The 23,653-nt window shown below is 46.3% G+C and overlaps 1 protein-coding gene and 1 pseudogene across 1 annotated transcript in view; both read right to left on the reverse strand.

Annotated features, from left to right (window-relative positions):
* Positions 1-23,653, reverse strand: part of LOC124619955 — a 615,134-nt gene that overhangs the window by 37,485 nt on the left and 553,996 nt on the right. The gene's annotated exons all lie outside the window — the stretch shown is intronic.
* LOC124620445 lies at positions 17,176-17,293 on the reverse strand (annotated as a pseudogene).

The following is a 23,653-nucleotide window of genomic DNA, read 5'->3' on the forward strand; positions in this document are numbered from 1 at the left end:
GGTCCATCTCTGACCGCCGGCCGAAGTGGCCGTGCGGTTAAAGGCGCTGCAGTCTGGAACCGCAAGACCGCTACGGTCGCAGGTTCGAATCCTGCCCCGGGCATGGATGTTTGTGATGTCCTTAGGTTAGTTAGGTTTAACTAGTTCTAAGTTCTAGGGGACTAATGACCTCAGCAGTTGAGTCCCATAGTGCTCAGAGCCATTTGAACCATCTCTGAGCGTTATACAAGCAGCTAAGTTTGGCATTGATTGACAGAGCTGTTGGATGCCCTCCAGAGGGATACTGCGTTAAATTCTGTCCAATTGGAGCGTTGGATCGTCAAAGTCCCGAGCTGGTTTGACGGCCCTCCCCATAACGCTCCAAGCGTTCTCAATCGGGGAGAGATCCGGCGACGTTACTAACCAAGGTAGGGTTTGACAACCACGAAGACAAGCAGTTGAAACTCCCGCCGTGTGCAGGTGAGCATTATCTTGTGAAATGTAAGCCGGGATGGCTTTCCATGGAGGGCAACAAAACGGGGCGCAGAATATCGTCGACGTACCGCTGTGCTGTAAGGGTGCCGCGGATCACAACCAAAGGGGTCCTGCTATGAAAGGCAATGGCACCCCATAGCATTGCTCCTGGTTGTCGGCCATACTGCGAGCGACAGTCAGGTTAGCATCCCAGCGATGTCCGCGGCGTCTTCAGACACGTCTTGGACCTGGGATCTCATTGACTGGAGTAGAATTGTCTTCAGTGTTGAGTCGCGCTTCGAATTAAGCTCTGGTGACCAACACGATATTGACTTGCTTAATTTGTGAAACTCTTCCTGCTGAGTAAACCATCCAGTCATTCTGAAACTACAACCATTTGTTTGTCTGTACATGTAAATCAGATCTAAAAATGGTTCAAATGGCTCTGAGCACTATGGGACTTAACATCTGAGGTCATCAGTCCCCTAGAACCTAGAACTACTTAAAACTAACTAACATAAGGACATGACATGCATCCATGCAAGAGGCAGGATTCGAACCTGCGACCGTAGCGGTCGCGCGGTCCCAGACTGTAGCGCCTAGCCCGCATCTCGTGGTAGCGTTCTCGCTTCCCACGCCCGGGTTCCCGGGTTCGATTCCCGGCGGGGTCATGGATTTTCTCTGCCTCGTGATAGCTGGGTGTTGTGTGATGACCTTTGGTTAGTTAGGTTTAAGTAGTTCTAAGTTCTAGGGGACTGATGACCATAGATGTTAAGTCCCATAGTGCTCAGAGCCATTTGAACCATTTTTTTGTAGCGCCTAGAACCGATCGACCGAGCGATGTGGCGCAGTGGTTAGCACACTGGACTCGCATTCGGGAGGAGGACAGTTCAATTCCGCGTCCGGCCATCCTGATTTAGGTTTTCCGCGATTTCCCTAAATCGCTCCAGGCAAATGCGGGGATGGTTCCTTTGAAAGGGCACGGCCGACTTCCTTCCCCATCCTTCCCTAATCCGATGAGACCAATGACCTCGCTGCTTGGTCTCTTCCCCTAAACAACCCAACAAACCCAACCTAGAACCGCTCGGCCTAATCGGCCGGCCAAATCAGATCTCCCGACGTCATTCAGATAATTCCTTTTGTTTTGTGTTAGATTGTATATCGATTACGTGCTCTATGAATTTGCAACAAGGTGGCGACAGGAAGAGCATCCGGCCACACCTTAAGCGAACCAGAAAAATCCGTTAAACACAACGGCGACACTTCGCCGATACGGGACAAAGGCACAAGAATTAGGAGGAAAAAGTAACATTAGGATATGTATATACACCAGAAACGGATCCCGTGTGACGGATAAGCATATCAGTCTCTCTGATTTATTTTTTTAAATTTTTTTCCCTTTTTTAATAAGCTGTGTTCATTGCTTGATGCATTACATTTATTATTACGACATTTCGGTTACTGTCATCAACCAGAGTAAGACTTTGAGCTCGTGAAACAAAATTCAGTGACAGGTGGCGCCCCACAGAGAGTCGGGTTTTATTGTAACTGACACTGAACTTTGTTTTCCGAGTTGAACGTTTTGACCTAATGACGAGAGTAGCTGAAACCACGTCGTAATAATAAATTGAAGTATAGTACGCGATGCAGACTTTGACTGCAGGCAGCTTTAGGGAATTTACTATACTTTTGTCAATTGTTTTAAGCGACCGTTCGCTAAACGTGTCAGCAGTACTGACGACGAGCACATTTCTTTGCCACAGAACATTCCACGCGTGCTTTGGCTTGTGCCTGTGTCACGAAGTATTTCCTAATAATTCTTGGCGTTTGAAAGTCTACGAAACAGACGTGACTACCCGGTCGGGGCGGCAATTCAGAGAATGCGTAAAATGCGGCGCGGGCGAGGTACGGCACAGCAGACTGGGCCTGCGGCTGCTCTTGCTCGGTCGGTACGGGGAATAGATAAGACGCTGGAGGGGTGGTGGGACGGTCTATCTGACCCGCGTCAATGGCTCCGGTGGCTAAGAGAGCAGAAGTGACGCCGCGAGGGGTGAGGAAAGAAGGGGGTGGGCAGGATAGCTGCGGCGGCTCGATGATTCGCTGCAGACGGCGAGGCGTGCAATTTGTGCCGTCGTAAAGAAGCGGGCGCAGCGCGGAGCCTGTCCGTGCGGTCTGGGCGCAGGGGGCTGTACGCTGCGAGCGGGCGATCGCAAGTTGTTAGAGGGACACAAAGGGGGACGAGGGATGCGCCAGGCGGCGACGGTCGCGTACTTTGCGAGGGCGGCAGTTGCCGACGTCTCTTGAAATTCTGCGCCAGCCAGGCAGCCGGCTGGCGCTGCGGCCGGGGCGGGGGTGTGGCAGCGAGGCGGCGGCGGCGGCGGGGGTGGGGGCGCGGGCGCAGCTCGCTCCGATATTAGGCACAAAGACCCTCGCCCTCGCAGGTCCCAGGGAACATGTAGGGTTTGCGTGCGGCGCCGCCGCCGTTGCCGCCGCCGACGCTGCGCCGAGAGGGGAAGGGTCTGCCGGAGGGGCGGTGGTGTGGGGGTGTGGGGACGGGTGCGGGGGAGGAGATACACGGGGAGCAGCGGCGCCCGCGCCCTTTCTCTCTCTCGGGGTGGCCGGGAGGTGGGGGAGGGGTCTCTCTCTCTCTCTCTCTCTCTCTCTCTCGGTGCGCGGCGCAAAGCGAACCTCTGTAGGAGAGAAAGGAGCGGCTGGTGGTGGACGAGGCGCGGCGCGGAGGAAGAGCGGCAGAGGGAGAGAAACGGGGGGGGGGGGGGGAGGGAGGGAGAGGTGGTGGAGCAGAGGCAGAGACGGAGAAGCAGGCCGGGCGCCGCCAGAAATAAAGGTGTGCGTGCGGCGCTCGGCAGGCCCCTCTGCGGCGACCGAGCGGCCCACCCCCGCCGCCCACGGCCGAGCGGCGAACAAGCGCGGCGCACGACCGCGGGTTAATGCGCGCCTCGCCTCGCCTCGCCCGCACCCGCACCTGCACCGCCGGGTGCAAACGCCGGCAGAGAGCCCGCGCCAGCGGGGACCCGGGCCGGCGCGGAAAAACCCAGCCCTCCGCTCCGGCGCCGCTTGTTTCAATTTTCGCCAGTCCGGAACACGGGCGGACGCGAAAATGAGATGACCGGCCAGTTTTAGCAGCTTAAATTCTGAGCTCCGCCCTCATCTCCTCCTCCTCCTCCTCTTGCCAGTTTCGTACAAAGCGGTCGCGACGGCGAAAAGGTCCCTGTCAGTCGCAAAACAATTCTACACGCTGCGAAATAACAATAGAGGGCAACAGGCTTTCGTGCCCTTTTTCGTTGAAGGCGAAATGTACCTGGTTCCTCCACGAATACCATTTTCAGTAGTCGACGGTTCGACCCCTCTCGGATCTTCTTCAGAACTCTCTCCTAACCCTGGTTGAATGAGCTCTCAGTTAGTCACCTAACTGGAGTCGCCGGGAGCGTCGTTGAAGAGGATGCTAGCATAGGGGTCGAAGTGTTCGAGCGCAGAACAAGAAATGCGAAGGGGAACTTCAAGAGTACCTCAGGGGGTACTGTTCGTATTGAATATGAAGCGGTTAGATCAGGGTGACGCTTCATTTTGAAACCGACTTTTACGATTGTTTCAATAAAATAACAAATTACAAAACATACTTTACATCTTTATTGTACACCCTTAAGATGGTATTGAGTGTCTCTTTCAGTAAGAGAGGACACTACACAATATCGACGGAAGGCCCTCGCGGAATACGAGGGGTGGGAGCTCTGAACGCCACAATTTTCAACCTAGAACAAAATCCCAAAGACTGATTTGAAACTGATGATATTGTCTCACGTAGTGTATACGGATATTTTTTAAAAAAGTTTTTTAAACATAACGACAAACTAATTCATACCAAAAATGAAACACTCTACAAAACCACAGAAAAACTTTCGGATACAATGAGGAAAAGAAGAATTGAGTTTTATGGGCACATTCTCAGAATGAACCCAAATAGACTTACGAAAAGAATGTTTGACTACTTCAGGAATAAAAAATCCAAACCAAATTGGTTTATCCAAACAGAGAAAGACTTAAGAGAACTACACATCACAGAAAAAATGCTCACAGACAGGACCGCAAAAATGATAAGCAAAGACAGAAAAGAGGGATTCCAGCTCCAAAATAGAAAGAAAAGAACGATTGTCATCTCTGATGAGGAAAGAAAAGCAAGATCAGAAAGAATGAAGCAGTACTGGGCGAAAAGAAAGGCACAGAACACACAGAAGTGATTGATTCAACGTACCCCAAAGTTGGGTGAAACGAAGAAGAAGAAAATGGCGGCGCTCTGAAATAGAAGTTACTTTTTTCGACAAAAATGTCGTAATAAAAACGTGCACCAAAAATTGAAATTAAAATATGAGGCAAAAATTCTGCTTTCTACTGTAGAAAAAACGCCGATTTACAAGTTACAAAAATGTATTGTAAGATATAGGTTCCACTTTTTTGTAAAAACACTGCTTTTTCTTTTTACCCTAAGATGTTTCGGCACCTCTCTGCTATCATCAGAGAGTTTTATTTATTGAAAACTGTAAAAAGTGAACATATGTTAAGTTGTAGCCGATCTAACAAAGTGACACCTTAAGAAAGTTTTTGTTCGTTTAGCTTCTTACCGTGAATTTCACTATACGGTCTTGCAGGACTATCTGTACGGTGTCCTGGACTGATAGCTTGCCATCTGCAAACAAAACGACGTAAATGTGAATTTCATCTACGATTTAATACATCCTTTGACTTTTAAAAAAAGTGATTTAGGCGTGTCAAAATGTTTTGCGCGTTTATTTATTATTCACACTTTGTTGTGTCTGACCCTTCTTCTTTCGCATTCTGAGGGCACTGCTCACACGTATTAATGGACATTGTGTCATTTCGATAGTTCTGTTACAACTTAAATTATGTTCACTTTTTACAGTTTTCAATAAACGAAACCCACTGATGTTGACACACAAGTGCCGAAACATGTTTCGGTAAAATTTTGGCAGAAAGTCAGAACCTGTATCCTATAATTTAACTGCAAAATCGAAAAAAAAGGCAAAGAGCTGCGGATCCGAAAGATGTGTAATGTAACTGACGTAACTGCGTGTACGCGTATCTCGTGTGTTGTAGCTCCCGCCACTTGAAAATTGTTGTTTTGGAAAAACAAGCGTTTTAAGGTACAACTTGTGTATTTTAATACTGAAAGTGAACAAATCTTTAATCAGCAATCCCGGCACCGTACAGTTGGCCTTTCCTCCGTAAATGTCGAAACACATTGACGAAATTATATCGGTTAACTAGCTTTCGCTCACCAATCGAGGCGTCTTTTGCACGACTGCGATTGCTTTTATAACCTTTCCTGTGCCTTATAAATACGTTTGTTTGTCATTTTCAAGCACTCACATTTTACTTCGCACAAAAAACAAGCGAAATGACATGTTAAGCAGACGCGAGACAAGCACGTGGATTCAGACTATTCACCATAAACGAATCATGTTAGGAAGAAAGAGCGTGTTGAAAATAGTATCTTATTTGATACTAATGCCCTCTGTGATACCATCCGAAGCTAACAGGTTCCCTCTTCCGTCGGTAGCTATTGCAGTATCACATCAGTTGCATTCGAGTGTTCGTTGCGCCGGACACCTATGTAGTAAATCGCGGTTTTCACTTATTTCAACATTTATGGTACCCTCTATATGAATCAGTCTTAAAATAGAGTCTCTAAAGAACATTTTAAGCCAATAAAAATTCAAGCTAATTAATTTCTCTGAATGAAGCTGCACAAGTATTTGTTCAGAGCAAGATAAAATTTCAAAATGGTGCAAATATTCAAATGGTTCAAATGGCCCTGAGCACTATGGGACTCAACATCTTAGGTCATAAGTCCCCTAGAACTTAGAACTACTTAAACCTAACTAACCTAAGGACATCACACACACCCATGCCCAAGGCAGGATTCGAACCTGCGACCGTAGCAGTCCCGCGGTTCCGGACTGCAGCGCCAGAACCGCACGGCCACCGCGGCCGGCGGTGCAAATATTGGCAACCTGCTTTAAATGTTTCGAAATGTAAAATTATGTACTTCACAAAAAAAAAAAACATAGTACCCTGTGACTATAGTATCACTGAGTCACAGTTGAAATTGGACAACTCGTGCAAATATTTTCGTGTAAAATATTTATATGGATATGAAGTGGAACGCGAATACATTGTAGGAAAACCAGACAGCAGAATGCGGTTCATTTGTAAAACACTAGGAACATGTAATCAGTCTACAAAAGACACTTCATACAAAAAGAGTACTGCTCAAGTTTGTGGAAACAATACTAAATAACATTGACAGGGGATACTGAACGCATGAAGGGTAGAAAAATGGCCTCCGGTTCGTTCGACTCGAGGGAGGAGCGTCATGAAGATGCTGACTGCACTGGACTGCCACACGCATCAGGATAGGCGTAACCTGACCTGTCCCGTGAAAACCTACTTAGAAACTTTCTACAGCCAATTTTAAGTGATGAATCCAGCGATCACGAAGACAAAATTAGACTGATTACTGCGCGCAAGGAGGCATTTAAGCGATCATGCTTCCCGCGCTCCATACATGAGTGGAAGCCGTAACAACTGGTACAATCGGACGTACTCTCTGCCACCCTCTTCACAGTGATTTGCAAAGTATGACGGGAGATTTAGACGCGGTCTTAGAACAAATAAGGCTTTACCTTCACTGACTCCGGAGCTCTTCGTCCCTGTATCAGGCTTCACTTTTACGACGGACGAAACGAAATCAACTACATTCGTTCAGTCATATGTATCCGTTTCATGGAACACTGCAGCACTTCAAAATTATGACCGTCGTACCTAATGGAATTGTACCAACGTTTCGCTCACTTTATTTTTCTTTTTAAGCTTGCCTTGGTCACGTTATAGAGGACTGAATATAAATGTTGAGTATAATTCTAGAGGTCTTGAATCTCTCTGGCATATTAAAACTGAGTGCCGAAACTGGATTCGATCTCAGAACCTCTGGTTATCAGGGACAGATACGCTACCGACTGAGCTAGCTCTAGTACGAGTGCTGTAACACAATGAACTACAAAACTGTAAAATGTGATGTGGAATTTAATCATCATGAACACATGCGTCAGATTATTTATAATGACCAAGTGATTAATTTAAAAAAGTACATTTTGTGTCCACAAGAAAATAACTGTTTCTAAAAAGCATTAATTGATTTTAACTTCTTCTTGCAAACAATTTTGTCTTTGCTTTGTTGATGTATGGCGCACTGGTTTTGGACGTAAACCAGCGACACGCCTCGATCTCGCTCGGTTGGCAGTATCTACTACCGGACGAATTGTCTGGGGTAGCGGTCATATATAAACAAACCTTCCTCGTGAATCAGTCTGTCACGTCACTGAAAACTGTATCAAAATCCCTTTAGTAGCTTCGGAGATTAGCCTTCACATACCGACAAAAACCAAACAAACAAAAAAAGGAAACAAAAGAAAAATTTGGAGTAGGAATTAAGGTCCAGGGAGAAGAAATGAAAACTTTGAGGTTTGCCGATGGCGTTGTGCCGGCCGGTGTGGCCGAGCGGTTCTAAGCGCTTCAGTCTAGAACCGCGCGACCGCTACGGTCGCAGATTCGAATCCAGCCTCGGACATAGATGTGGGTGATGTCCTTAGGTTAGTTAGGTTTAAGTAGTTCTAAGTTCTAGGGACTGATGATCTCAGATGTTAAGTCCCATAGTGCTCAGAGCCATTTAATGACGTTGTAATTCTGTCAGAGGGAAAAGGGTTTGAAGAGCAGCTGAACGGAAAGGACAGTGTCTTGAAAGGAGGATATAAGATGAACATCAACAAAAGCAAAACGAGGATAACGGAATGTAGTCGAATTATGTCAGGTGATGCTGAGGGAATTAGATTAGGAAGTGAGAGGCTTGAAGTAGTAAATGAGTTTAGTTGTTTGGGAAGCAGAATAAGGGATGATGGTCGAAGCAGGGAGGATATAAAATGTAGACTGTCAATGGAAAGAAAAACGTTTCTGATGAAGACAAATTTGTTAACATCTAGTACAAATTTAAGTATCAGGAAGTCCTTTCTGAAAGTATATGCACGGAGTGTAGCCATGTATGGAAATGAAACACGGACGATGAACAGTTTAGACAAGAAGCTTTTGAAATGTGGTGCTACAGAAGAAAGCTGAAGATTAATTGGGTCTATCACATAACTAATGAGGAGGTACTGAATAGAATCCGGAGAAGAGAAATTTGTTGTATAACCAGACTACAAGAAGAGATCGTTTCGTAGGACACATTCTGAGGCATCAAGAGATTACCAATTTAGTAGTGGAGGGAAGCGTGGGGGGCAAAAATCCTAGAGGGAAACCAAGGGATGAATACAGTAAGGACATCGAGAGGGACGTACGTTGCAGTAGTTACTCGGAGATGAGGGTTGCGCAGGACAGAATAGCATTAAGAGCTGCATCAAACCAGTCTTTGGACTGAAGACCACAACAACAACAACCGACAGAAAAACGCTATGGGTGAGGGAGGGGTGGGGGGCGGGGGAGGTGTGTTTTAGTACTACGTAGAAAAAAAATGGTTCAAATGGCTCTGAGCACTACGGGACTCAACTGCGTGGTCATCAGTCCCCTAGAACTTAGAACTACTTAAACCTAACTAACCTAAGGACATCACACACATCCATGCCCGAGGCAGGATTCGAACCTGCGACCGTAGCAGTCGCACGGTTCCGGATTGCGCGCCTAGAACCGCGAGACCACCGCGGCCGGCAGTACTACGTACAGATCAGAGAGATTAAACAACAGAATTGCAATTATTGCAACAACATATACGTGACTCCTAAATAAAAAATTTCAGTGAATTATAAGAACGAGAAGATGTGATGAATATGAATGATTTATTCAAATTTGTTGTAGATGAAATTGATTTTGTGCAAATTTTTGCTAACAAAACCGGATAGAAATAAAAGTAGATGCGAAACGCAAAACACACATTTTCTCCGCTGTTACTTAAAAAAATCAAAGTTACCAAAAACAAAGCTTTGTCTCCAAGCGTTCTCATCTGTAGTCTCAAAACAGTCTGCATTTTAGAATTTTTTTCTTTGTAATTTTAGATGAATTTTCCAACATGTTTCCTTCCATCGGGTAACTATGTTGCTGGCTTGAATGCAAACTCTTCGCCCGACCCATGAGCCGTCCCTAAAGCATTATTTCTGGGAATACCTCTTTCGTATTTTCTATTTGTCTCGGTCGCGACATAAAGCTATGATTCTTGTCTTGCTTCCAATTATCGGACTCGTTCCATAGTAGTGAAGAAGCGCAGGTGAATTCGCTCCGAGTTGGATAGGAAACGACAAAAAGTGGGGAAGACTAGGTTATTTTAGTCTGCCTCACATTATTCTTTCTGGTTCGAGCTGTCGGAGTTGGAGGTCTCATGTATGCGAAAGATGTGCTTGCTTGCGTGAATGAATGGTGTGTTTTTATTTTTCTGACGAAGGCTGTAGCAGAAAGCTTATGTAAGAAGCTTTTAATTGTGCCTGTCTGCATCTTAATATGTCATCTTTACGGTAAGTACCAACCTATCTTTTCCTACACTGTCGATGTTCCAGCCATTGTTTCATGTCATACTTTGCGAGAGAGAAACGTGTCCTTCCCTCTTGTTCTTCGAATGTTCTTGCTTTCTTAAACTGGCGGCTGGTACAAGGTGCTTCTTACTCAACGTCATACGGACAATGCGAAGAAAGAATATTTAACCGCTGTTCAAATACAACGGAGTCTCATTACCTCGAGTTTCCACTAATGTTTGTATTCGGCGAAGTGTGCAGAATTCGTCCTAGCGAGGACGAAAGAATTTCTGTCTCGAGTGCTCCACTGTGTTTGGTGAAGAAACTCCTTATATGATGAGCGGGACAGGATAATTTTCCTCCCGGTTTCTTTCTCCTGCTTATTCCTACCGCAGATAAACGAATCACAGTGCTAGCGTCCATGGATGTTTTGGAAGGGGAAGGGGGGGGGGGGGGGGGAAAGGGAGAAGACGTCACTGTGAAGTGGCGCTGTAGCAACATAAAGGTCCCCTCATTCTCACGTATTCCCTCTGAATAACTGCAGTACAATCCGCTTCCCGCAGTCGTACATGCAATCATTTCAGATGCACCATAATGTCAGCACAACATCAGTATAAGACACAATGCTGTGCAGATAATATAAGTTGGGATCCCTCTCAAAATCCAACTAATACTTGTAATTAAGGAGTAAGCTTAAGAGTGATGATTTTGTATTTGTTTGGTTTTTGTACAAAAGATTTTGGATGGTTTTGTACTACGTTGTAAGCTTAAAAGGTAGTGACTGTCTAAAGCAATGACTCAGAAGGATCGCTGGTGACATTTCCGGGGACTTGTACACAACAGAAAATTGCAGAAAATTGCAACTTTGTTAAACGACCACAACGCCATGAAATATGACTGAAATCCTGTCTACTTGTAAAATTTCACATGTAATTAATATGAACAGCCTTATATTAAACATCCCAGATTCAACACGCCAGTCGCTTCCCATGCACACAAAAATCATTCAGCAAAGCAAGTGAGTCCAGCATCAAGTTAAATGAAAGGCAATGAAGCTACACAGAGCTTACTAAGGACAGTCACTATGATCCCATATAGTTTATTAAAAGCATTGACAATGAAATCCGTATCGTTATCAGCCTCTGACTACAGAATAAAAAAAAAATGGCTCTGAGCAGTATGGGACTGAACTGCTGAGGTCATCAGTCCCTTAGAACGTAGAACTACTTAAACCTAACTAACCTAAGGATATCACACACATCCATGCCCGAGGCAGGATTCGAACCTGCGACCCTAGCGCTCGCGCGGTTCCAGACTGTAGCGCCTAGAACCGCTCGTCCATCCCGGCCGGCGAGTGCAGAATCAATCTCATATTAAATGAGAAAGGCGTGTGAATTTGCCTGCCGCGTTTCAACAGTAGTCATCGGCGTTGTCACTCCCTTTTCAGGATTAGAGATTTAGGACCTATGACTGTAGATTGATTGGGCACTGCGCCTTTCATCTCTTCAATACATGTGCCTATCTTTCGACTCATTACGTAGAACAGTCAGAATCGACTATTTCTTTTTGTAAATTTTATTTCTGGCCTGTCCTACATATCATCACCTCTTTCCTCTCCTTCCACCCCCTACCCCCAATCCCACTCCCCTCCGTTCCTCGTGCCGCCCTTTTGCGCGATCCTCTTGCGCGTCTGCCTTAGCACGCACCTCACACGAACTTGCTTCTTCATCTGGTAAGGGTTTTCCATAGACGTGCCTCCTACCCGGTTTGTTCTAGTATTCCTCGCCAGCTGCTACTCTGCCTTGTCACCATTCTGTTCTCTTGGTATTCGATGACTCAAATTCTATTACATTCCTGATCCACAGCGACAATTATTTTAATATGTGGCGAGTATACTCCGTCTGGTTTAGGTCCCTGGCGCACCATTTCTCTCTCTCGCCGCCTCGGCGAGACGTATTTCAGACACAAAATAATTCTCCTGTCGCTTTCCTCCGCCCCTGGCCCGAGAAAAAATAAATTTCTTTTGTTTCTGACGCATCGAGGTATATTCTCATTTAATTGGCAGCGGCGGTTAACCCACCTCTCGGAATCACCCCCTGCCGCCCTCATTCGGCGTGGCTGCCAGGAAAATCAGCGGCGCGGTTGGGAGATGGGGATGGGGGGGGGGGGGGGTTTGAGGGGGAGAGTGCCGGACGGGGAAGAAAATGAGACCGTCGACCGTTGGCGTCCGAGGGGGAAGGCACACGGGTATGCTGGTGGGGGTGAGGGGGTGGTTGGTGTGTGGGTGGGGGCAATTCTGGCGCGACGGGCGGGGGTCGCCACTGTCCCACTAATTGCTGTGCAGCCCTTGCGGGCCCACGAGGGGTGCAGTGACGACCAAGCAGGAGGGGCTGGGGGGAGGGGGTTGGGCTCCCCGTACTGTCGCGGCTGCGCTGACGTAACAGGGAAGAAATACGCAAGGCAGGTGCTTCCAGTGGTGAGTAATGGGCTGCTCATTAAATGTACACCTAGTAAGCTGGGCCGGTCTGCAACATGAAGCACAGCATAAGACAGGCTTTCCAAGTGTACGTAGCTTAGTAAGCACACTAGACGAAACGTTAGTCACCATGTACGCTCGTTCCCTGATATAGTCTGTCGGTAAACTGAAGAATGAGCAGTGCTTGTGGCGAGGGAAGTGGTCTTCCCCAGAAGAACGCCCTACCTGCCGCACAGGATGGACAAGCATTAGCGTGTCTTCTACATTATGGCGGTCTGCTGCTTGGAGAGCGTCGTATATCTGTATTATAGAAGACAATATATTTCTTGTAATAAATGGAAATGGAAGAGGAGTTAGATGAAGATGAAATTGGAGATATGATACTGCGTGAAGGGTTTGACAGAGCACTGAAAGACCTAAGTCGAAACAAGGCCCCGGGAGTATTCCATTAGAACTACTGACAGCCTTGGGAGAGCCAAGCCTAACAAAACTCTACTATCTGGTGAGCAAGATATATGAGACAGGCGAAATTCCCTCAGACTTCAAGAAGAATATAGTAAATCCAATCCCAAATAAAGCAAGTGTTGACAGATGTGAAAATTACCGAACTATCAGTTTAATAAGTCACAGCTGCAAAATACTAATGCGAATTCTTTACAGACGAATGGAAAAACTGGTAGAAGCTGACCTCGGGGAAGATCAGTTTGGATTCCGTAGAAATGTTGGAACACGTGAGGAAATACGTACGTTTCTATCATTTGTAGACTTAGAGAAAGCTTTTGACAATGTTGACTAGAATACTCTCTTTCAAATTCTGAAGGTGGCAGGGGTAAAATACGGGGAGCGAAAGGCTATTCACAATTTGTACAGAAACCACATGGCAGTTATAAGAGTCGAAGCGTATGAAATGGAAGCAATGGTTGGGAAGGGAGTGAGACAGGGTTGTAGCCTCTCCCCGACGCTATTCAATCTGTATATTGAGCAAGCGGTAAAGGAAACAAAAGAAAAGTTCTGAGTAGGTATTAAAGTCCATGGAGAAGAAATAAAAACTTTGCCGATGACATTGTAATTCTGTCAGAGACAGCAAAGGACTTGGAAGAGCAGTTGAACGGAATGGACAGTGTCTTGAAAGGAGGGTATAAGATGAACATCAACAATAGCAAAACGAGGATAACGGAATGTAGTCGAATTAAATCGGGTGATGCTGAGGGAATTAGATTAGGAAAGGGGACACTTATAGTAGTAAAGGAGTTTTGCTATTTGGGGAGCAAAATAACTGATGATGGTCGAAGCAGAGAGGATATAAAATGTAGACTGGCAATGGCAAGGAAAGCGTTTCTGAAGAAGGCAAATTTGTTAACATCGAGTATTGATTTAAGTTTCAGGAATTCGTTTCTGAAAGTATTAGTATGGAGTGTAGCCATGTATGGAAGTGAAACATGGACGATAACTAGTTTAGACAAGAAGAGAATAGAAGCTTTTGAAATGTGATGCTACAGAAGAATGCTGAAGATTAGATGGGTAGATCACATAACTAATGAGGAGGTATTGAATAGAATTGGGGAGAAGAGAAGTTTGTGGCACAACTTGACTAGAAGAAGGGATCGGTTGGTAGGACATGTTCTGAGGCATCAAGGGATCACCAATTTGGTACTGGAGGGCAGCGTGGAGGGTAAAAATCGTAGAGGGAGACCAAGAGATGAATACACTAAGCAGATTCAGAAGGATGTAGGCTGCAGTAGGTGCTGGGAGATGAAGACGCTTGCACAGGATAGAGTAGCATGGAGAGCTGCATCAAACCAGTCTCAGGACTGAAGACCACAACAACAACAACAACAACAACAACAAAAAATTATTTATACCATATAATGTTTTATGAGCATGAAGTATCCAGTTTTATAGTGGCTTGCCTTACGTTACTGCATTTTGCGATATGCCAAAAACGATGTTTCATAATAATCATACAACAATATGATTATACACCTATGATATGCGTATATACATCTATATGCAATCAGCATAAGACATTTTTACGAATACATTTTGTTAGTGGCATTTGCTCTGCATGCAAAATCATTTTGTGTTATGTACCATAGACTTTTAATTTGTGTTAGCTTTGTTAACAGAGCAAGGGAATGCTAAAGAATACCAGTGAAGTTATGAAAGAATTATTTGTTTTCCAGATCGGTCTGTTCGTTTAAAATCATGTCAAGATGTTTAATTATACACTTAAAAATTATAATATAACAGCCCGAGATTACTTTAAACGTACAGATCGCTCTAGGAAACTAAACAATTGTAATGATACATCCTGGCATTATTTGAAACAGACAGATCAATCTAATAGACAATAAATTCGTCGAAAATTTGACTAGTATTGTTTAGCATTCAAGACGTTTTTATAGTCTGTTAACACAGATAATAGAAACCAGAAGTAATATTATATATAGTCTACGATATATAAGAAATAATGATCTTTGCATGTGCAGCAAATGCCACAGACAACTACATATTATCGTAAAAGGTTATTATACTGATTGCATATATAAATCATATAAAAATGTTATTACGATGAAATATTATCTTTGGCACACGCAAAAAAGCAATACATATGAGGCAAGTCACATTACAATAATGTAGAAAACCATATACTTATAAAAAGCTATATACTGTAAGAAACATAAGAAATATTTACCTTTTCTAATACAGATACTTCCGATTAGTGGCGAAAGCCCGAAATAGTCCGATGAAAGAAGCAGCCACAAAAAAACAGCTTACGCCAAGTACATGCAAAGAATCAGTTTCCCATCTAGAAGTAGGGTGCATCTTATGGTGAATTACACAGCTCCTGTTGATGTGCGTTTCTTTCGTTTGTTATATTAGTTATTAATTTTTGTACTCCGTATGTTGTTCACACTGTTAGCGGGAAATAAATACTCACAGGAATGTCTGAGCTCGGCGCTGTCACGTATTTAAAAAGCACACTGCGGTAACGCCGGTATATAGAAACAGGCGCTTCTTGTGACGTAATTGAGTAGAGAGAGTGGGGACTCGCCTGCTCGCTCTTCAGTTTACCGAAAGACTATATCGTCTCGCTGGGTCTTAGTTTGGTCCCCGTCCTAACGTGCGAGTTGCATAGGGAGCCAGCTCACTAACATTATTGGTAGGTTCCTGTGCTTCCAAGTTCAGGGGAGGTTAGTGATAGTCGGAGCTAATTACGTAAGTCGTGAAATAAGAAACAATGCCAACGTTTGTTTTATCGGTTCCGTCTGATTTCCATAAAACATCCATCGTGACAATTTAAATACCATGTGCCACCAACATACTGACCGCCCTACAAGTATTACAAATCACACTAAGAAGGGATACATTATACATAATAAATGTGCCAGACAGGTGCGCTCTGCTGCCAAGCCCGAACATACGAGAAACGCGACCACACAGCGATCCTCCCACGCATGCTACTGCACAGTATTCGCTGCCCGCTAGCGCGCCCCAAACCACGCCCACTGTTGAGACTAGAAACAAAGAGGCGTACACTCGAAGTTCAGTATGTAGTTCAGAAAACCGATCGAAAACCTACGCAGGCAAATGTATATCATTCATTAGTTGACCCAAAACTGTGATACATATCTCACAACTTCCAGGAGAAATCACGCTAATACTGGGTACCACTGCCCCTAGCCTCGATTCGTTGAGGAAAAGAGACCACAAGCTCCTTCAAGACACCATATCGAGCTCCAGCCACTTTCGGACTGCGACGATGGTGAGTGGTGCGTTCCGCCCGCTGTTCCAGGTAGTCACATACATTCCGACAAAGATAGGGTGGTTTAGGGTTCCAGTCAAGCTGCGACAGCATGCCTAAGCGTTTGGAAAACCAGGAACGTACCCATGCAGCCCTTTGAATACATCATTTGCCGTTTTGAAGTTCGGATTTTCGAAATCATACTAATCGTGAAGGCGTACGTGCAGATCTACATCTACACTACGCAAGCCACCTTACCGTGTGTGGCGTAATGTATTTTGTGTACCAGTATCACTTTCTTCATCCCCTATTCCAGTCACGAATGGTTCGCGATAAGAACGACCGCTTGTAAACATCTCTGTGGGCCCGCAACTTATTTTATCTTCACAGTCTTTTTGCGAGATAAACGTTGGAGGAAGCAATGGTTGACTCGTCTAGGAATATCTCGCAACAGTAAACTACAGCTCGATGCTGAACGCCTTCTTCCATTGTCTGCCACTGGATACGGCTGAATACCTCCGTGACGTTCTCGAGCTTACTAAATCGACCTGTAACGAAACACGCTGCTCTTGTTTGGATTTTTCTACGATCAATCCTATCTGGTACACACTGCAGACTGACGAACCGTATTCAAGCATTGCTCGAAAGAGTATTTTGTAAGTTATCTCCTTTGTTGCTGGACTGATGGACTAAAAAAAAAACTAAACTCCTCCCAAACAGGCCATGAAGGCCCAAAGGTACCGACCGGCCGCCGTATCATCCTTAGCCCACAGGCGTCACTGGATGCGGATATGGAGGGGCATGTGGTCAGCACACCGCTCTCATGGCCGTATGTCAGTTTCCGAGACCGGAGCCGCTACTTCTCAATCAAGTAGCTCCTCAGTTTGCCTCACAAGGACTGAGTGCACTCCGCTTGCCAACAGCACTCGGCAGATCGGATGGTCACCCATCCAAGTGCTAGCCCAGCCCGACAGCGCTTAACTTCGGTGATCTGACGGGAACCCGTATTACCACTGCGGCAAGGCCGTCGGCAATAGGACTGATGGACTACATTTCCCAAAGACTGTTCCAATGAATCTCAGTCTGGCATCTGCCTTACCCGAAATTAATAATATGTGAGTGGTACACTCTTACTCGTAGACACGTTGCGCAGCCCCGGATTGAAACACCAACAATTCGGGCAGCTTCATTCGTGGTGTGTGGTCGCGGGCACATCCAGACACGATAGCTCCTTTCTGCCATTCCGTCACTTTTTCACTGTCATTTTGATGATGTCATAGCTCTATCAGACGCTTGGTTTCAGGAGGTTCAATATTTCTCACCCCTCCCCCCCTTCCGGTCCCGTCTTCTTCTTCTTCTTCTTCTTCTTCCCTCCTCCCCATCTCTCTCTCTCTCTCTCTCTCTCTCTATCTCCGTGTGTGGATGCGTGCAGTGTGCATTTACCAGGTGGTTATAATAACAGTGCAGCTACTGACGGAGGTCTAGTGTGGGCTGTAATTATCATATGGCACCGAAACTTTAGTAGATGCGCTACCGCGTTAGTGCGGAACCGATATACGGTGGAGAAAAAAAATTAGTTGCAATTTTCGCCACCAGGTGCAAATCTGACGCTGTGCCGAGAGTTGTGGACGTCTCAGGTGCTCATATTGAACAAATTGTGCAAGTGGCGGTCAATAATAAAATCAAAATTATGCGTTTCTCACTTGTTTGACCGCTTCTGACCAAGTCTCCTTCCTAATCCATTAGATATGGGAAACATTCCAATCACAGCGCGAAATTTTCAATTGGTGGCCAAACTTCGAATTAAATTTTCCAGCTTGAATCTGTTCCATATCTAACTATTTTCGCTGGTATACGATAATTACAAACCACACTGGATTTCTGTAAGTAGCTGCACTTCAATTATAACCATCTGGTACGTGTGTGTGTGTGTGTGTGTGTGTGTGTGTGTGTGTGTGTATGAGAGAGAGAGAGAGAGAGAGAGAGAGAGAGAGAGAGAGAGAGAGAGAAGGCTGGCCTGAAGGAAAGAGAGACGCTAGCTATTACGTTGTCTTATTATTCATACTGAGCTGAGCAGTACGAAACGTTAACGAGATTACGCTTTGCAAACGACCCCGGGGAAGAAGAAAGGTGTAAGTAGCCGGATGGGATTATCCAGTGCGACGATGCGTATAATTTACGGAGGACCAGAGTCGCCCAACAGCGGTAGGGTGACATCAAACACCGCGAGCACTTCCGCTTTTATTTACCTAATCCAACAACACAAACGGCCGCAAGCCGTGCAGGACGGACCGCCCGGCGACGGGTGCGAGGATTTGCGAAGCGGGCGGGTCCCCGCCACGAGGGGTGACTCACTCGCCGGGGGCCGTGCTGTCCGCAACCCCCTGAGAAGATGCGCAGGCTGCGCCGAGCAAGAAGTTAGGCGACCCGTCCGGCAGCGCGGCAAGGGGTTATTCTCTTAGCGCCAGGCCATCCCCTTTCTAATCCCGCACTGCTTGCCCCAGGCTCGGGGGCCGGCTGACAGTATCTTGTGGGCGGGTCTGAACCTCGCAGCCCCCCCCCCCCTCCCATCCCACTCCCACTTGCACTCACCCCAGTCAGAGCGGTGAGTCGGGCGCGTATTTATTTTTCTTCCGCTTGCTCTCTCTGTATTTCATATTTTGCCGCATCTCCTCCCCGCGGCGCTACGCCAGCCAGCAACCCCCCGCTGCCCCCTCGGGCTGCATCTCAAATTTCTGCCCGGCTCTCGCCCCAGCAGCCGCCAGCCCCAGTTTCCCTGGCGAAAAGAAAGCACCGAGGGTGAATTCCTATTCAGTACCGCTCCTCCGCAACGATAGCGGCGATACCATTTCGGGAGGAAAACTCCCCTTTCTGCATAAATCCTTGTTTTTCCTCGACGTGGAAGTTTGAGTTTCCGGCGTGTTTTCCGCTCCCCGCCCCTACGTACAGTGGCCAGTTGCCGTAATTGGGTTCCAGCGTGGGCGTTTCCCTCGTGGCCGCAATCGCTCGCACTTAAATTATCAGCCGCGTCTCCTACCCCGCGGCAATATTCCCACCCCCACAGTGGCAGGTGAGGTCGCCAGAAGAAGTGCGCTATCTTTCACTCAGGCTCCCGCGCAACTGCCTGCAACACCACGTCCGTGATATTAATTAGGAAATACGTTTTGCGGCGCCGGGCTGAGCATTTAGCTGCTAAACTGGCCGCACACCGAAAATATCGGAGGTTTGCATTGCGGCCAACGTCCACCTCATTACGTGCATCAAGGAATGTTACGGTTTTTATTTGGGTATGCTCTCACTTTAAGCGAAATGCCGCACACATATTAGACGAAACGGAGCAGTATTTAGAAGAAATAGTCGTCGATGAGCAAACCTGACGTCACAATGTTGCGTTAGCTGAATTTTGATATGGTTATCTATTGGATTTCGTCGCAACAGCTCCTGTACACTTTAGCAGCTCCATTTCGTTTCAGTTCAGTCACACAGCTTGTTACGTTACATCTTAACAAAGACCTTGTAGTACGTCAACTCGTAACTGTGAAATATGACAAAAATAATTAAATATTGTATAACAGGTTGTAAGACGTGGTAGTCTCCTGACCTTCATTGCTTACATATTCCGCCCTCACAGTCATATTCCCCACATCAAGACGCTTCATTCGAACCCAAACTAAATAAGATAAAGTCAATGTTGTATGAATTCGTGTAAACAATATGCAAATAACTAGTAAATCGCAAGTGCGCACCGGGTTGAAATACTTGAGGCTGGTGTACACACACACACATTCAAGACATGACGATCGCAGGAGCTTTTAGTTTGGGAGACGCAAACCGCACGCCAGTGGGCTGGTCCCTTCAGAGGACGAGTTAAATGGTTCAAATGGCTCTGAACACTATGGGACTTAACATCTGTGGTCATCAGTCCCCTAGAACTTAGAACTACTTAAACCTAACTAACCTAAGGACATCACACACATCCATGCCCGAGGCAGGTTTCGAACCTGCGACCATAGCGATCACGCGGTTCCAGACTGATACGCCTAGAACCACATGGCCGCACCGGCCGGCGAGGACGAGTTAACCTATCTACGTCGGCCGGCGACTGCCCGTGGAGCAGACAGCGTTTGCCCGAGTGAAAAGCAGAACGAACCCGTTTTCTGCTGAAAAGCAAATTCCGCTACGCTGTGTGGGAGCGCCCAGCCTATGCATTCTTTACAAACATAGTACTCAGTTTTAGAAGTTTTCACAGGGAGATAGCAAACGCCAAACGCCGATGCTACAGATTTTCGGATTGGTCGCCTTGAACGAAATGTCATTCTCCCGTTTTAGAAGAGCAATGCTGATTGGCAGTCGATATTCCTGACGCCTTGAGCTGAAGGAGTAATGGAAGGGACCGAAAGATGTACCCCTTCACGTCTGGTGTGGAGACGGCCCGTTCTGTTGTCGCTCTTGGAGTGAGAACACGTAACGAGAGTGTGCGTGCTCGTACGTGTACTCAAAGAGTGAGGAACAAGTCTCTACTCAGCACTTCACTGGGAGAGCATGTCTGTTCAGAGCGAATCGGAGTGCGACTCTATATTGAGTCCTTGTGATTAAGTGTCGTTCACTGTGTTGGCCACCACACTTATTGTGCGGTGTGAACGGACAGAGTTATAGTTAAACACCTGCGAGCGAATTTTTGAGTGGCATCGCAGTGGACTGAATAGCTGACCAGAGTACCACGCCAATAGTTAGACTAGGGGCAAATAGGAGTCCTTGAGTTCATCAAGGCATAGGGAGAGTTTGATTGGCGAAGGTCAATCCAGACAGAACGAGAGTTACCTTATTTGTCAGCAGCGAGCGGCGCAGAGACAGTCGTCGCAGCTTACGGTATTGTGCGCTACAGCTCTTGCGAGCCCCATATTTCCTCCACGACAATACACTTCACTGCATTTCACACACGACAGCCTCGACCGTACCTAGCAACATTCTAACGGATAATTATTCAAGTTGAGTAGGTGCAGCTCTCAGCCATTCTGCCAAGTCAATAACAATCTTAAACTTTGTATAGAAATTTCATTAGCGAATCCTATCCTTAAGAGGTAACTTCACATTCCAAAAAGAACTCGGAAATAACTTGTTCAGTTCATAACTAAAAGTGCCATTGTGATTTCTCAGAATTTTTCAAAAAAATAATAATAATAATAATAATAATAATTTTCGTTAGTTTCATGTTTTTCTTACACTAATAAGGGAACCTCCCCATCGCACCCCCCTCAGATTTAGTTATAAGTTGGCACAGTGGATAGGCCTTGCAAAACTGAACACAGATCAATCGAGAAAACAGGAAGAAGTTGTGTGGAACTATGAAAAAAATAAGCAAAATATACAAACTGAGTAGCCCATGTGCAAGATAGGCAACATCAAGATAAGCCTGAGCTCAGGAGCACCGTGGTCCCGTGGTTAGCGTGAGCAGCTGCGGAACGAGAGATCCTTGGTTCAAATCTTCCCTCGAGTGAAAAATTTATGTTCTTTACTTTCGCAAAGTTATGATCTGTCCGTTCGTTCATTGACGTCTCTGTCCACTGTAATAAGTTTAGTGTCTGTGTTTTGCGACCGCACCGCAAAACGGTGCGATTAGTACACGAAAGGACGTGCCTCTCCATGGGAACCGAAAACAATTGATCGCAAGGTCATAGGTCAACCGATTCCTGCACAGGAAAACACGTCTGATATATTCTATACGACACTGGTGACAGATAATAACTGTCTGAAAATAAAAAATTAAACTCTTCACTCAAGGGATGACTTGAACCCAGGACCTCTCGTCCACAGCTACTCACGCTAACCACGGGACCACGGCGTTCCTGAGCTCGCACTTTCCTTGATGTTGCCTGTCTTACACATGGACTACTCAGTTTGTATACATTGCTTATTTTTTTCATAGTTCCACACAACTTCTTCCTGTTTTCTCGATAGATCTGCGTTCAGTTTTTCAAGGCCTATCCACTGTGCCAACTTATAACTAAATCTGAGGGGGATGCGATGGGGAGGTTCCCTTGTAAGTAGCACTACTCCAGTACCCTAGTATCCCACTAGTTACGTAAGAAATTTTGTGTCATTTCCTTACAGCGGACAACTCCAGAAGATATTTATTGCTGAAAGTTTTTCAGGCATTTCTCTTTAGAACGTTAGGAGCGCGTGTCTGACTTCTGTACTAGTGTGGGGGTGGAAATTGCATCTTGCAGGAGCAACAGGATAAAGGGTACATCTCAGATTAATCCGTTGCGCATAATGACAGAATAGCACTCACACGCTCACAAGGTTCGCCTCTCGGCTAGTGACGCCAAACGCTCATTTCCAATTCCATAAACAAAGTGTGTGATTTTCACCCAACTGATAACTGCCGCTGGAGAGCGCAGTGGTCACAAGTTACGATGAGGAGCACGTTCCGTCAGACACAGCAGATCGTGCAGTGACCACGACGGATACCACGTCTGGTGTACTTCCAGATGACAAACACGTCCCATGTGAGAACGGCTTTAGCAATTTGAACCACGGTAACGACGTAATCGGTTACCTAAAATGACTTAGGAAAACTAACACGAAATGTAAATCAGTAAAGCCAGAATAGTATTCGAACTCGGTACCTGCGGAATAGGAGTCAATGTGTTAAATGTTCTCGGTGTGCGACCACGGCGGCTGAACATTAAGGCGAGGAGCTGTGGACGGTGCCCCTCGCCGCAATCTGCTAATTGTGCCGCCGGTTTAGAGGCGCGATCCGGCGATCCGCCGCGGCCCGCCGGCCGGTCGATGGGGCGTTGTCAGGGCGGGAGGCGGAGGCGGAGGCGGCTTAGCGGCCGCCGCCGCCCGCGGTCGCGGCTTTGCAGCTAATTCCGCGAGCCGGCGACGCCTCCCGCCCCATCACAGGAGTGCCATCCACACCTAACCCCCAACTCCACCCCACCCCAATCCGGCTGAGAGCTGGGAGCTCCTCAGATAATCACTATGTCAAGCACGTCCTCCACTCACTGCCCTATGCTTCGGGCGTATTAGATTTGTATGAGTACATCTGTGTACAGGGTGTTACAAATAGGTACGGCCAAACGTTCAGGAAACATTTTTTACACACAAAGATAGAAAATATGTTATGTGGACATGTGCCCGGAAACGCTTACTTTCCATGTTAGAGCTCATTTTATTACTTCTCTTCAAATCACGTTAATCATGGAATGGAAACACACAGCAACAGAACGTACCAGCGTGGCTTCAAACACTTTGTTGCAGGAAATGTTCAAAATGTCCTCCGTTAGCGAGGATACATGCATCCACCCTCCGTCGCATGGAATCCCTGATGCGCTGATGCGGCCCTGGAGAATGGCGTATTGTATCACAGCCGTCCACAATACGAGC

The sequence above is a fragment of the Schistocerca americana genome, chromosome 6 (assembly GCF_021461395.2).
Source record: "Schistocerca americana isolate TAMUIC-IGC-003095 chromosome 6, iqSchAmer2.1, whole genome shotgun sequence".
Taxonomy (NCBI): domain Eukaryota; kingdom Metazoa; phylum Arthropoda; class Insecta; order Orthoptera; family Acrididae; genus Schistocerca; species Schistocerca americana.